At 34.7% G+C, this 16,090-nt stretch overlaps 1 long non-coding RNA gene across 15 annotated transcripts in view; it reads left to right on the plus strand.

Annotated features, from left to right (window-relative positions):
- The window catches only part of LOC141377051 (uncharacterized), a 59,102-nt gene that overhangs the window by 1,439 nt on the left and 41,573 nt on the right, over positions 1 to 16,090 (plus strand). For 4 of the 15 annotated variants that reach the window (XR_012388888.1, XR_012388882.1, XR_012388894.1 and 1 more), the window contains exon 2: positions 7,822 to 7,960. The exons of 9 other annotated variants lie outside the window; for them this stretch is intronic. This is a non-coding gene — a long non-coding RNA (uncharacterized lncRNA). Of the gene's footprint in view, positions 1 to 7,821; positions 7,961 to 15,427; positions 15,645 to 16,090 lie in introns of those variants that run through there. 2 more of the 15 variants (XR_012388889.1, XR_012388897.1) reach the window with 2 other exon arrangements.

The following is a 16,090-nucleotide window of genomic DNA, read 5'->3' on the forward strand; positions in this document are numbered from 1 at the left end:
CGCTCTTGTCAGGTAGACATCTGTTCAAACAGTGAATGTTAATGAACACTCTTTGAATGTCTGAGTGTGTGATGGTGTGTTTCACCCCACCCCGGCGTTCGTTTATGTCTCTCCTCCCATCCGTGTCGCGGGTGGCCCGCACAAGCTTGTCCACAATGGTGCTGATGAGCTTCCTCAGCAGAGTCAGTGTAGGGATTATGCGGAGGTGTTTATGGTTCCTGATCCATCCACTGATCGACTTCTTTAGAGATGGTAAATGAGGTATTTGTAGGGAATTAGGTGATGTTATTGTTGTTTTAGAACATGTGCCCGGGCTGATGTTTGATCAGCTGAGTCAGACAGAGACTTGGAGTAGTTTCCTAAGTGGGAAAATGTGAGAAAGTGTGTGTTGCTTTAGTTGTTGGACTGCTGACAGACAGTGTAGTGTTTGCTTTTTCTTCTAACTCCAATAAAGAGCCCTCACAGTCTGGTGGAGGATGTGTCTCATGAGACACTTGTTTGTTTGGGTTTTTCTCCATCGCTTTACCACACACGCACACACACATATGCTGAAGAGGTTTAAATTTATTGCATTTGATGTGAAGCATTTGATTCATGCAAGTTTCCATTTATTCAAAGCTACAAAATACTTGGTGATCCATGATGTGTGCAGTGCATTATCTTTATTCTCAAAAGTGTCACTGGATTGTCCAGAGCTTCTTTAAGTGTCTTGTGCACAAAAGTCTTCAAACAGTTATTGATGCTCTGTGAGGCAATCTGCAGTATTACAATCTTCTGTAGGCATTGGAAAGAAATTAGTTGAAGAACAGATGTACCTTGATGTAATATTGGAAAAATAAACATATTTTTTAATTTACCAAAGTGAATGCATTTAAATAAGGGCAGTTTTTGCAAAATAAATAAATCATTAAGCTAAGTATTATTTATTATTATTTCTTTACTTAATGTTTTACATATTTTGTTCATCTTTATTTATTAATTGCCTAACATCTCACGATTTTTTCCATTTTAAGTTAATGTTTTTTTTTTTAATGAAGTGCAATAAAAAACTAGCAATGTTCATTCATTCATTCATTTTCTTGTCGGCATAGTCCCTTTATTAATCCAGGGTCGCCACAGCGGAATGAACTGCCAACTTATCCAGCAAGTTTTTACACAGCGGATGCCCTTCCAGCCGCAACCCATCTCTGGGAAACATCCACACACACACACTCACACTCACACTCATACACTACGGACAGTTTAGCCTACCCAATTCACCTGTACCGCATGTATTTGGACTGTGGGGGGAAACCGGAGCACCCAAAGGACTAACAATGTTTGCAAAAGTAAAACTACAGATTCTTTCAGAGTTGATCATTGAAACCTTACAGGGTTATTTCACCCAAAAATGTAAATGCTGTTATTAATTACTTACCCTCATATCATTTCAAATCCTGGAGACCTTCGTTCATCTTTGGAATACAAATGAAGATATTTTAGGTTAGATTAGCGCTACCTGATCTTTCATAGATCTTCCGAGCCCTGACTTCATTGTCCAGAAAAATTTAATGTGAGATGGGAATCAGTGAGTTGTTCGCAACTGTAACTGGGTTGAATGAGATTAAACTGATGTTGAAATCCTTTTTAAGTTTGAGTTATTCCAAAAAAATTGGCTTAAGAAAATAATTATCAATAATTAATAATTATTCGCATATAAAGTCTTGTAGCAATTACTGCAGTAAAATGTACATACCTGTACTCATAGAATGTAGAAAAAATGAAAAAGTGATGAATGAACTGATTAAACTGAAGTATTTAAAAGAAAGAGTTAAAAAAAATTTTGTTCATTTAATATTTAATATGTTTTAATAGGTTAATTCACCCAAAAGTGTCTTTTATGCGCACCCTATACTGACACTGAAGAGAAGTTTTTTAAATACGCCATTGGGCTCAATTTCACGATATAAACACAGGGTTTAACACACTAGTTCACTTTGGGTATTTCTGAGTTCACTTTTGATATTATTAGAATGGGAAAAAGGGTTGGCTCACCCGGCCGGCACATGATCTAAAAGGGTTGTACTATTCTCTTATTGACTTATGGGTGTGTTTTGGTTGTAGCATGCATTAAACCAAGCAGAGTCTCATCTTCCATTCCTTTTACATTTCACATTCGCTTTACTGGAGTTATTTACATGGCAGACTTTCTAAGTGGAAAAGCTGAACACAAGTGAGGAAATAGATCTGCTCATGCGTGAGGTTAAATTAAGCGGACCATCTACAGAATAAGCCAGATTCCACCAAAGCCCCCTGAGACTAAGGGTGTACTCACACTAGGCACAATTGCTTAAATTAAACCGTGCTGGGCGCGATTGTTTCTCCTCTCCCCTCCCAGGGCTCGAAATTAACCTTTTTGCTTGGTAGCACCGGTGCTCCTAACTTTAAAAATGTAGGTGCATCAGCCAAAATTTAGTCCCACCCAACAATTATAAGCACCGTTCCTACAAGTTTTATACAAACATATTTATTGCATTTGAAATTAACACTAATCAAACTAACAAGCAAAAAATATATATGCATGCAAGCGTAAGGAAAATGTGTCTCAACGAAATCCCGTTATCACAAGAAAATTGATTTTTATAACATAACTGAGTGACCAAAGCATACACGGAGCGCTCACCGGCCCTGCATGCATTGATTGACATGAATGAATCTGTTAAGGATATAACTTGTGCTGCTCTCACAGGTGCTGTCTGATATTGCACTGATGCTTTTGACATATACTGTGCCTTATTATATACATATGTCATGTTAATAGCAATACCGGCCTTTTCATGAGTAGCGATATTAGTTTACCCAGTGCAAGCCCGTTTGCGATGGTGTACATGGTGGTAAATTTGACATATAGCTGCTACTTGCACGACGGACAGCATCTGGCGATTATATAAAGGATTAAATAGAAGCTCTCGTGCTAGATGTGGCAAACAGTTACCTGAAAATTCCATCCCAGACTTTTCATAGCAGACTCGAACCCAACGTAAGTCTTTTATCCACTCTTCGAAAAGTGTAGATGGTGGATTTACATTCAGCACATGGTCACTAGTAAGATGTGTCATTATTTGTTACTTTAGATGCCATGGTTTCTAAAACAAAATCTGTCAGTTTTATCCTTATTCTCATCTTAAGCGCTTTACAATGTTTCGCGGTAGTAGTTCTCTCTGTCATCCCAAGCCAGAAGGCATTGACTAAGTGATTGACAGCTGATATTTTGGTGCTAGAGAAGTGGTGGGCCAATAAGAAGAGCACGAAGGCGGGACAAGCATTACGGACTTGGCTTTGTTTACTGCAGCAAGTTGACATGACAACTGTTTTAAACCATTCCTGAGCGCTGCGTTTCGGGCTTTCAAGTGCAGACAAAGAGCTTAGAGATGCATTCTGCGTGAATTTCTCCCGAATCCGCGCATGTGGTGAACTTTTTGGTCGCACACAACAATTTTATGCACTCGCACACATGCTCCCAAATATATTTTGAGGTCGCATAGATAAAATTTCGGGCACATATGCCACCAAAATGGTTGCAATTTCGAGCCCTGCCTCCCCTCCTCGGCCTGCACTCACACTGTAATTTACTTTCCGAGCCTGAGCCTACTTACGTCATCAATGATGTGACTGTTCAGTTTACAGGAAGAGAAGCGATCTCGCTCTTTCAAAAAGTAATTTGTGATGCGGTGGTATACAGTCAAGTCTTTTGCTGAACAGATTCACCACTTTTGACGCTCATAAACTTTCATTAAGTCATCGCGCTGCACATTTATATAGAAAATACAATTTTTAAAAAATTGTAATCCTTTAATTTTTTATGTAAAGATGTTTGTGCTGCTGCACATCCCTGTGTGTGTAATAAGCAACGTGTGTAAGCAAAGTCGCCTTGCTGAACTTCGAATGAGTTGGGACCGTTGCTGTCTATCGAAGATCAGGAATTTGTGTCCTGGATTTGTTTTCTGAGGATGAATAAAGGTATCAGGGATTGAAACGACATGAGGGTGCGTAATTAATAACAGAATTTACTGTTTTATGTCAAGTAGAGCTGCACAATTCTGGCTAAATTGAGAATCACAATTTTTTGCTTAAAATAAAGATCACGATTTTCTCACGATTCTGTAGATGTAAAATAAAGGTATGGTAAAAACAAACATATGGCACAACATCGATAATAATATTATGTGTAGGTCTACTGTTTTATATAAATAATTCTATTCTACTTATAATAGTTCTGATGTTGAATTCTTATGTTTGAGATATATGCTTGCAATCTGTCATATTAGACAATTCAATTCACTGGTAAAATCAGACATTTGCCATTATCAGATTATATTCAACATTATATAGGCCAGAGTAGTTATACTGACATTGTAAACATTTATTTTTTGTGCACAACTGTGTGTTCACTATGAAAGAAAAAACATCAAATGCTTGTCGTAATCATAACTCTAAAATGCGATATGATCATTTAAATGAAGTGCACACTTTCGGTTTCATTTTGACTGCTAAGTGCTTGTTCATACTCCGCGCACGGCTCCCAAACGATCACTCTGTCACAAACTGAATATTAGTTGCAACTGTATTACCTGTTACTTGCAACATATGCAGGTTCTGTTCATTAAAGTTTGTTATCACTCTCTGTGATAACAGCTCACGGTCAGCAGCTCATGTCACGTGTTTTACCGATCACGAAAACAAATATGACTGACAGAATCGTAGAAATGCTGGATTAAGATCATCTAGGGGGTCGAATCGAGATCGCAATCTTTTAACGGTTAACTGTGCAGCTCTAATGTCAACTAAACTTTTAATTTCAAATAACAAAATATTCATTAATTTTCCTTCAGCATAGTCCCTTTATTCCGCTGTGGCAACTCCTTTATTCAGCGGAATAAACCGCCAACTTATCCAGCTTATGTTTTTACACAGCCGATGCCCTTCCGGTTGCAACTTAGCACTGGAAAACATCCAAACGCACTCATTCACACTCATACACTACGACCAATTTAGTTTATTAAATGCACAGTGCATGTCTTTGGACTATGCGGGAAACAGAAGCACCCGGAGGAAACCCACATGAACACAGGGAGAACATGCAAACTCCACATAGAAATGCCAACTGACCCAGCCGTGGCTCAAACCAGTGACCTTCTTGCTGTGAGGCGATAATGCTAACTACTGAGCCACCGTGTCGCCCCAAATAACAAACATTTCATACAATAATGTATAGTGCAATGAAAAAAATATGATACTTTGGTATAAATAAGAAATACTGTGACCAATTAAGAATACTTGTAATATGCAATAATGGAAAATACATATTTCGTTACTGTTTATGAGATAAATGGAAGCCGCTCACCTTAGATGAAGCCTCTTCAGCAGGTGTGATATGAAGATTGCTCTCCCCGAGGCTGATTTTACAACTTAAACACACACACACACACACACACTATCATATCATTTGAACTGACAGCTGCTTAACATTATCCAGAGCCCTCTGTACCATTGAAATGATCCACAACAGCCACTTTACCAATGCTGTCGATTATGTCCAGCTGTGATTTATACTAATTGGTCTGGTGTTTTGCCATTACCGATGTGTTTGCGTGTGGTTTGACCCAAGTTGAGACCACTTGACTGTGAACTCTGACGTGGTGGTCATCTTCTTGTGGCCTTTTATACAGAGGTCTCCACCTTTGCGTCTCTGTAAACGCACACTGTCTTCACTAATATAAACTATTTAGTCTGGAAGTGAAATCTTGTAGGCATCACTGCAATAATGCAAAGAATAGCAGCTCTTTGGAGGGTAAAACTATTTTATCGAAGAAAAATACTAGGACTGTCAGTTATATGTCTGCATTTGGTGTGATTACTGCTTTCTAGCACAGCAAATTAGCTATATGTACAGTGCATAAATGAGTACCCTTAAAAATCTCCGTATTAAAATAATATTTTCTGTAGAATGCTATATAGCACAAATATATTTGTGTTATTACATTTAGATTAGCCAAGTACGGAAACCAAATCTGGAGTTAATCTAACAAAATAACTTAAGTAATTATGGTGCGAAAATGAGTACTCCCAAATAAATATGTTATGGAAAATATTAAATAAAATGTTAATAAAGAGAAAAAACCAAGATAACCCAATTGTGTAGTATGTAAAATCACTTATAGTGTTACAAAAGACATGTTTCAATTACAGTATATACAGCGTATAAACTAAATTTTATATGCTGTATATGTAAACATATTCATTTACATTTATTTACACTCTTGATTACTTTATGGGACCTTAAACTCTGATCTGACATCTTTTGATGTTGAAAAATTGAACAAAGTTATTTTTTTTTGTGTGATATTTGTAGTAGTTTTAAATGATATATTGTTTTGGTTGGTCATGTAAATAACCTTATAATAAGCAGAGAAATGAGCTGGCAGTATTTTTTTTTTTGTTTTTTTTTTTTTGCTATTTTAAAGATATGTATATGTATTTCATGTAAAATATATGGTTTCAAACTACTAACAATGCCAATAAAATTCACTTTATAAAACTTGAAGGATTAAATGTTCCAACATTATAATTTGATAGAGCAGAGAACAGGTTCTATAAACAAATCTGAAATTGTGAGATCTTTTTAAAGTGTATATTTTAAAATATAAAGCCTATTTAAAAAACATATTTAAGCATATTATCGTTTAAATGTACAGTGGTGATAATAGGTTTTGAACACATCACCATTTTTCTCAAAAAACATTGACATTGAGGAGAAAAAAAATGAACACATGAACAAAGGGAGGTGTTGAATGGCTGTGAAAGCCTAGATAGCCATTGAAATCTCTCAGTAGTTCTTCAGCAACTCTCTGCCCTTCATCATTGCAAATGAATATTAGCTGCTTCAGTCTAAGACCAGGGTGGACATTTCAGCAAGACAATGATCAAAACACAGCCAAGGAAACTCTCAAATGAATTCAGAGAAAGAAAATCAAGCTGTAGAATGGCCCAGCCAATCACCTGACTTGATCTAATATAAAATACAAATTAAAGATCAGATTTGATAGACTAGACCCACAGAACCATCAAGATTTTTACACAGTTGAGCAATACATATGACTTTATTCTCCATATGAGAGGCATCTTTGAGCTGTCATCACCCAAAAAAAAAAAAAAAACTTTTATATAAAATATTGAAAACATTTCGGTGGTTCAGTGCTTTCTCCTTCTGCCATTTTATTGTTATTACACACAACTTATATTTCAGATTTTTTTTTTTTTTGTATTTTTATGATTGTATTGTTTGGGTTTTTACTAAAATTTGGATAAATTCTGTGCCAATAAATATTTTTTCCCAGTAAAAAAAAACATTATGTGTTCAATACTTTCTTTTCCTGCTATATTTTTAATAAGTTTTGGTAAATTTAAGAAATGTAATAGTATCAAGATAAAAGCATCTTAATTAATACTTAATGACTTACTTAATTACTAAAAAGTTTTGGTGTATATTTGATTAATTTGGTTGTATTTTTGAACAATGTTTCTGCTAGGATGCTCATGTAGGATAAATGCACTTTTACTTTTTCGACCACAAAAGCCTCTGATCTTGTTTTTAGTATCAAGGCACCACTTATCAGTCCTGGTGAAAGGCGTATGATTAATCAGAGAGATGCACTTACAGTTTTGACAGCAGTAACTGGCAGGCCTGCAGGCTTTGAGGAGACTCTTGTGTTTACCCAGTTTTCCATCACATATCTGCTTTCAGACCCACACACAACTCCATTTGTTTTTTTTTCCCTACAGCGAACACCTCTCGGTCCCTTCTCCATCTCGATTTTCTGACGAACGCAAGCAGTTCTTCAGTCTCTTGAAAGTCCTCATTCCTGACTGTTTTGTGTCATTATTTCATGACGTTTGATTGAGTGGGTTTCTTCTCTTCAAGGTAAAACAAAATGTGCCCCCCTTTCCTTGTTTTGAACCCCAAGCACAAATTAATTAATTAATTCTCAGAATACTATATTTGCTATTTGTGTAATAATAATAATAATAATCATAATAATAATAATAATAATAATAATAATAATAATAATAATAATAATAATAATAATAATAATAATTAATAGAATCAGAATGTCATACAAATTTTATGTATAATAATTAAAACCAAAAAAAAAAAAACATGACGATAATTAAAAGATTTTCACATCCTTTGAAAACGTGTAATGGCACCTTTTTAATAGTAATTTTCTGAAAGCTTTAGATTTGTCTAGGCATTAATATTCTTAAAAAAGCTACATTTTAACTTCCAGCCAGAACGTACTATGTAATCTCAAAAGTACCATAATAACAACATAATTGCTTAATTCACACAGCTGACTAAAAATGGAGTGTAAATTGCATCAGATCAAAATTGTATAGTTGAAAAAACAGACAAGTTGCATTGATGTTTTTAAAAGTCATGTAATATACTTCAGTTTTACAAACCTTGCAATATATCAGTATTCAGAACAGAAAGATACATGAAAGTATAATAATATAATTATAATTTCTATTGGCGGTCACTATACTGTACTGATTGTGTATATATACCATTATTACACCCTTAAAACTGCTGTGTTTTCATAACCTAATGTTGGGTCATAATTTAAATTTGAACATGAATTGAAAAATAGAATATTTGTAAAATATTTGACCCAGGGTTGGAATTGACAAACCAGCATTTAGAAAAGCAAATTTGTGCAAGGATATTTATTTAAAGTGAAACTGAAACGAGAAGCATGTGTGAAATTTGCTTTACAAATACCTCCAAGAGTCTTGTTTGGCCGAAATTCATACATATATTCTTTGTACAGGTTTTACTTGCAAACATTAAAAGCACTACACACAAAAATGATGTGTTAATTACGTGTTTCCCTATTTTGTGATTCAGCGTTTTCCGTTTATTTACGGTTGTGAATTGCATAAGCCTTGATATAGCTCTGTTGGCTTTTTATGTTGAAAATTCAACTCTGAATGAAAAAAGTGACATTTATTGTCATTTTAGTAGTTTGAAATCTTATAATTTATAAGATATAATATACAGTATAAAGAAATAAGTCTGTAAAATAATAGAAAATGTACTTGCAGTTTTTGCACCAACTCAATGTCTCAATGTGTTTAATATTCAATTCTAATCAATATTTTCCATATTTTTTATACATATATAGCCATGTAAATACAGTTTCACAAGATGGTTAAATAGCTCTATAGAGATATATAGATATATATATATGATAGTTTTTCTGGGGAGTCTAACAATATTCAGGTACAGAAATAGAATAATCGCAATGAAAAATGTTTTTCTTTGTCTCATTTCTAGTTATAATATCTAAATAAAAATTCCTTGATCATGTAAAAAAATATTGTTTCGCTTTAAAATTCAGATGAAATAAGGCAAAATTAAGATTTTTTTTCCTTAAACGAGCAAAATGATCTGCCAGTGTGGTAAGTTAAATAATTTTATGTTCGCTTTGAAATGTAGATGTTAGAAACAAGTAAGTTCTGTGTTTTTTTATTTAATTAAATCATATAAATTCTGTATAAATACAGTGATTGAATACAATTTTGTAGCTATAATCCAGACATTACGTTGCATAACTTTGCAATGTGACTATTGTGGATGCGCACATTGCGATATTGATGCTGAAATGATATATTGTGCAGCCCTTGTGTGTGTTAGGGTTAGGTGTGTGTGTAAGTATATGTATATTCTAGAAATACTGAATTTGAATGAATTTAGACTTGGCATCATGGTGACGCAGTGGGAAGCACAATAGCCTCACAGCAAGAAGGTCGCAGGTTCGAGTCCCAGCTGGACCAGTTGGCATTTCTTTGTAGAGTTTGCATGTTCTCCCCGTGTTGGAGTGGGTTTTCTCTGGGTGCACCGGTTTCCCCATAGTCCAAAGACAAACGCTATAGGTGGGTGGTGTACACTAAATTCGTCGTAGTGTGTATGTGTGTGAATGAGTGTGTATGGATGTTTCCCAGTACTGGGTTGCAGCTTGAAGAGCATCCTCTGTGTAAAACATATGCTGGATAGGTTGGCGGTTCATTCCACTGTGGCGACCCCTGCTGAATAAAGGGACTAAACCGAAGGAAAATTAATTAGTTATTGTTATGTGACAGTTTCCCAGCTAACAAACAATATATTTAATAACTCTAAAAATTCATAATTATATACTTTATTGTATAAAATAGCTGTAATTTAAATGATCAGAACTTTAAATTTCTTTGGAGCTGAAATAATGTTGATTTTTAATTTAGGAATGTCCCATATTCATTCCCTGACCACTTATCTCGCCTAAAGTGCAGAAATATGATTTTTTTTTTTCTTTTTCTTTTTTTCCCACCGAGAGTGGTTACTGGATAATGTTTAGCTCTCACGTTAAATGTGATGGGTGAGAGGTAGTCTTTCCTTTGGCAAGGTTTTTGATCATATCTCCGTTCTCTCACAGCAAGCGTGTTTTGGATAGACAGTATGGCGCCCGGTCGCTTCTGTGTACATTACGGACAGACGTGCAGCTCTCGGCTGAGAGCAAGACCTATGCTGGATCTGGATTCTCAGAGTTCTGCTCTGCTGAAGAATCCCATTGTCTGTCTTGCCGTGAGTGGAAAGCGCTTCCCAGGACTTGCCTTGTCTAAATAAGCCATGACAGAGTGGACTCCCTCCTGCAATTGCCTCTTGGACTCACTTATCTCTGGCAGACGCACTCTCAACACAAACCAGTGCCGTCTCTCTCTGTCACACAGCCTAATCTGTAATGTCATGGTTCACTGAAACACTCCCACCGACTCTCCAAAAACTGGCACTCGGATTGTGCATGGACATTTAAAATGTTTGAGTTCCTTTCCATTTTTAAAATGTTGTTTAAAATCCTTTATGATCATTATTTAAAATACAGTTAGTAATAAATATTAAGCAATTTTTCTAGTGATACAAAGCTCAAATTTAGTCCAGCCTTTAGAGTAACATGATCCTTCAGAAATCATTTTTATATAAGCAACATTTATTACTGTAATCATTGTTAAAAAACTAATGTGGTGCTTAGTATTTTATTGGAAAATGATACACTTTTAGAATGCTCCATGCATTATTAAAAGGTTACCAGTTACTGTAATTAAATTAACATCTGCAGAAAAAGGGAAGTAAGGGATTACTTTTCAATTCTAGAGTGTAATTTATTTAATTACAGGTACTTGAACTTGCCTAAAACTATACATAAACTCAACAGTTCTGTATATATCAATTTAGAGAAACTGAGTAATGGTACTTTTGGTTGCAGAGTAATTTAATTATTCAACAAAAATATTACAATTATCAGTTATTAATAATACCGCTTATTCTTAACACAATCAAAATGTCATTACTTTGAAATGTTTTGTGCGTTTAAATTTTCAAGTATTAAAAACCTAAAAGGCCCTGTTTTACTCAAATCTAAAGTTTCTATTGTCTGTGCAATTGTCTATGCAATATTGTCTTTAAACAGTTTTCAGTGAATTTATTATTATACTTCAAGTATTACTTCAAGTATATATATATATTTACCAGGTTAGGTATAGCCTACTTTGTTCGGTGTGCAATCTGACACAATGACAATGACACAGTCATAAAAATTAGGCTTCTTTATTTTGTTCTCTTGTCAAGACAGATCTAAAACAGATCTAAGACGGTAGGGATTAAGCCAAAGATGTTTGTATAAGTCTTATTTTTATCCACAATATTTTAATCTTATTTTTATCTTATTATCTCTGATTTCTCTCCTCGGAGCATCTGACATCATGTAACGTTACCTCAGGACATTTACATGCGTTAGGGCTTAATTCTACGGTAATACACCTAAAACACGAAATGACGTGAAACTCGTCAATTACAGGTAAGTGTTTTCTCTCGTTAATTACAGGGAAAGAGTTAAACTAAATAATTTATCGATTTGACGCACATCATAATACCAGTCATACAAAGCACAAACAATGTCCTTCAATTCGGTCTTGTCCAGCGGCCATCATTCGTGAATTAATCTCCGTTTGTTCCATTGCTCCGTTTGTTAGATGTTTGCTCAAGCTTTCTTTTAGCGAAAATTGGCGATTGTTTGTTGATTTTGCGTTAGAGTCAACAATCGCGAAATACTAGGTATTATGCATAAAATGTTATTACCAAGTCAAAAAGATTGAGAACCTCTGATCTAATGCACTTAAGGTTCCTTTGTAGTTTTGACCACATGACTGAAAAACATATTATTTAATGTCCAGGCAGAGTTGGGTTTAATTAAAGTGACTGTAATGAAATATAATTCACTATAGTTACTGTAATTAAATTTCTTTTCTGCTGAAAAAGTAAAGTATGTGTGTGTGTGTGTGTGTGTGTGTGTGTGTGTGTGTGTGTGTGTGTGTGTGTGTGTGCGTGTGTGTGTGTGTGTGTGTGTGCGCGTGTGTGTGTGTGTGGTCCACCATTGTCATTTTTGTTAACAAGTTTGCACATGTAAAATAACCACCATTTTCACTAATTGTATTTTACTCTTAAACCTTCTATATCTTAAACCTATTGTTTACAAATACTTTACCCCTTACTCTACTCGCACAATTCCCAAACAGCCATTCAGCAATATATCTGCTCCATTACACAAGCCGCACGTGCACCAGATCTCTCAGACTCTCTCCGTCTGTTGAGTGCCTAAGCTCATGTTTTGGAAACACAATCTACAGGTCGAGCCCCTCAGCAGCAGCGTGTGCACCTGTGGAAGATACTGACAGCCCAGGTACAGACCAGAAGAGAAAACAGGCTCACAATCCTCCAGTGATGCTGTTCTTGCTGCTGACAGACGGCCTGTCTCGTCTTCAGTCTGCTGGCCTGTAGGCATGAGACTTTATTCACACCGCTTGTTTGCACACCAGTCGTCAAACACTTTTCTTTTGTACCTGTTGACAATCAGGAGACTGTGAATTATTTGGCTGAATATTAGGTATAAAGTTGACAGATTCGTTTATAATTCATTGTAACAGATGAGCTGGAGCTTTGTGGATCTGTGAGTCAGACAGAAAGACTGAAACACACCTGCCCTGCCTTTACCGTCCGTCCCTCACCGTGTGCTGAAAACTGCACTCTCTCTGTCTGTTGTTCTTACTGTGTGTATCTTGACTCTTCTTCAGTTTGATGAAGCTCATGGCTACGCTAAAGTACATGACAGCTTTTTGAGTCTGAATTGTCAGCCTTCTTGATTTATTAGCCCCCTGTATATTTTTTTCAACATTTCTAAACATATTGGTTTTAAAAACTCATTTCTAATAACTGATTTATGTTATCTTTGTGTGACATTTAAAGGCTTAACTAATTAGTTTAATTAGGCAAGTTAGGGTAATTAAGTCCTAATTAAGTAACAGTGGTTTGTTCTGTAGACAATAAAAAATATTGCTTGAGGGGGCTAATAATATTGACCTTAAAATGTTTTTTTTTAGTTAAAAAATAAATAAATAAATAAAATAAATTAAAACTGCTTTTATTCTTGCCAAAATAAAACAAATAAGACTTTCTTCAGAAGAAAAATTATTATCAGGAATACTGTCAAAAAATTCCTTGCTCTGTTAAACATCATTTGGGAAATATTTAAAAAAGGATTGAAAAAAATTCACAGGAGGGCTATAATAATAATAATAATAATAATAGTAATAATAATAATAATACGTTTTTATTTATATAGCGCCTTTCCAGAGCTCAAGGACACTTGAAAAAAAGATAATACAAACAGACATTGAAAGACACAGTAAACACATAGAGACAAACATACAAGAAGTCAAACATAACAAACTGGAAATACAGAACAAGACCTAGGAGACAATTATGCAGAGTACAGGTTGATCAAACAAAGTGGTCAGTTTATCAAATCAGAAGTGTAGCATTCAGAAAACAAGGGATTGCTAAGTAAAGATTATCAACAAAAACGGAGTGAGCACGGTAGAGAGATGCATTGTGTCCAAATTGCTTGTCCTGGAATCTTGTCACGTCACGTGTACTTAGGACACAGTGTTACTTTAACTATGGATTTATTCGATGCAATAATACAGCATAAACAGTTTAGTTTTTTTGGAATTGTTTTAATTTTTTATCTTTTTAAAATTCTATTTATATTATATTATTATATTTTATTGGCTTATTGATATTTTTTGACTGTTAAACGTTGGCACTTTTTTGATTGGCTTAGCATTAGATTAAATATCAAAGAAAGTCTTTATTTAGTTTTAAAAAATATACATTACTGTTTTACAGTATTATGCATTACTAAAAAAAATTCACAACACAAAAAGTGTTGTTTAACAGTAAAGAGTAATGTTTTTTTAACACATTTTAAAAGGTAAATGTTTTAATAACTAATTTTTAATAACACATGTATTTTGTCTTTGTCATGATGACAGTACATAATATTTTACTAGTTATTTTGCAAGATGCCATTTAGCTTAATGTGCGATTTAAAGTTAGATTAATTAAAGAAGTCATTGGGCAACAGTTGTTTGTCCAATAGCCAAATGGAACAAATTATTAATTTTGTTGTGCGTTTTTGTCAAATTTTAAATGTTTCTTTTTGTATTAATTCAGTTTTAAATATGCATTTTTATTTTAATATATGTTTTATTTTACTGAATAATTTTACTTGAATAAAAATGGGGTTGTTACATTACAAATCCCCTATAAATTATGGCCAACAAGAAAATATACACTGTAAAGCCCAAATAGTCAAGGTAACTTAAACATTTGAGGAAACTGATTCCAATAAACCATTTAAGTTTAAAAACTAATCCTAAGTACTGTAAACTTAATCTATTTGAGTAAATGAAGCAATTGGAGCACAAAAGAAAACAGTAAATGAAGAGAACTCAACCCAACTACTGAGTTTAAAACACTTTTTAAATGAGTAGAATTAACTTTCAGTAAATTTTTAATTAACTACACTCATTTTATTTGATAAAGTTGACTGTTGGCATATACAGTGTGGTTTTTAAGAGAAAACCTTTATGCTGGCATTTTTTTTTACTTGAGATCACCTTAAAGTTTGTCTATAATTATGAGATATTCACAAAAAAAAAAAAAAAAAATCACTTTTTTGTTCATCTGATGAAATTAGAAATCCCCACATCGCACATTAAGGCAGTGTTTTTTCTTCTTCTTTATCTGTGAGTCTGAATATGCACCCAGTGTGCACTTGGATTTTGTTTGCTCATGTTTTTGCAGTGTGTGAAGGCCTGTGTTGTATTGTGTCACTGGTTTAGACTTGTGAAACAGGATATTTCACACCTACCATGAAATAAAAGAAACTCATGCAAGGCTTGCCGTGAACAGAGAGCTTCCCCCAATAAATCCAGCTGTTTATAGTTGCGAGACACTCTTAATGGCCTCTAGTCTTGAGAGCACAGCTCACCGTCTTGCTCTCACAAAAGTGATATATTAATGCCACACAGAGAGTTGGCATTTACGCATGAAGACAGTTGTGAAAATGAAAGGAGGGATTGAAGAGAATGGGCTGGTCTTATTTATTTGAGCTCACCTACACAGAATCCCTAAGATGAAAATAAACGAAAGAAGAGGCACGTGATCAGAGGTATGATTTTAATGTAAATATGCTGCTTGGTTGGTGATTTGAGAATTTAAATTAATTCGAGGCTTCAAATAAATCAGTTCACAGAATCGTTTACCCTGAAATGAAAATCTTCTCATCATTTACTGGCCCTCATGTCATTTTTTAAAAAACCCACATGATTTTCGTGCTTGAGTGGAACGCAAAAGGAGTTTTTTTATAGCTGAATGTCAATGCTGCTTTTGGATATGGACGCTTGAAACAGACTGAGATAATGCATTTCCACAATTGTACTTTCATTCAATCATTTTCTTTTCGGCTTAGTCCCTTTATTAATCAGGGGTCACCACAGTGGAATGAACCGACAACTTATCCAGCATATGTTTAACGCAGCGGATGCCCTTCCAGCCGCTACCCAGTACTGGGAAACACCCACACACTCTCATTAACACACATACACTACGGCTTAT

Source organism: Danio rerio, chromosome 13 (assembly GCF_049306965.1).
Source record: "Danio rerio strain Tuebingen ecotype United States chromosome 13, GRCz12tu, whole genome shotgun sequence".
In the NCBI taxonomy this organism is placed as follows: domain Eukaryota; kingdom Metazoa; phylum Chordata; class Actinopteri; order Cypriniformes; family Danionidae; genus Danio; species Danio rerio.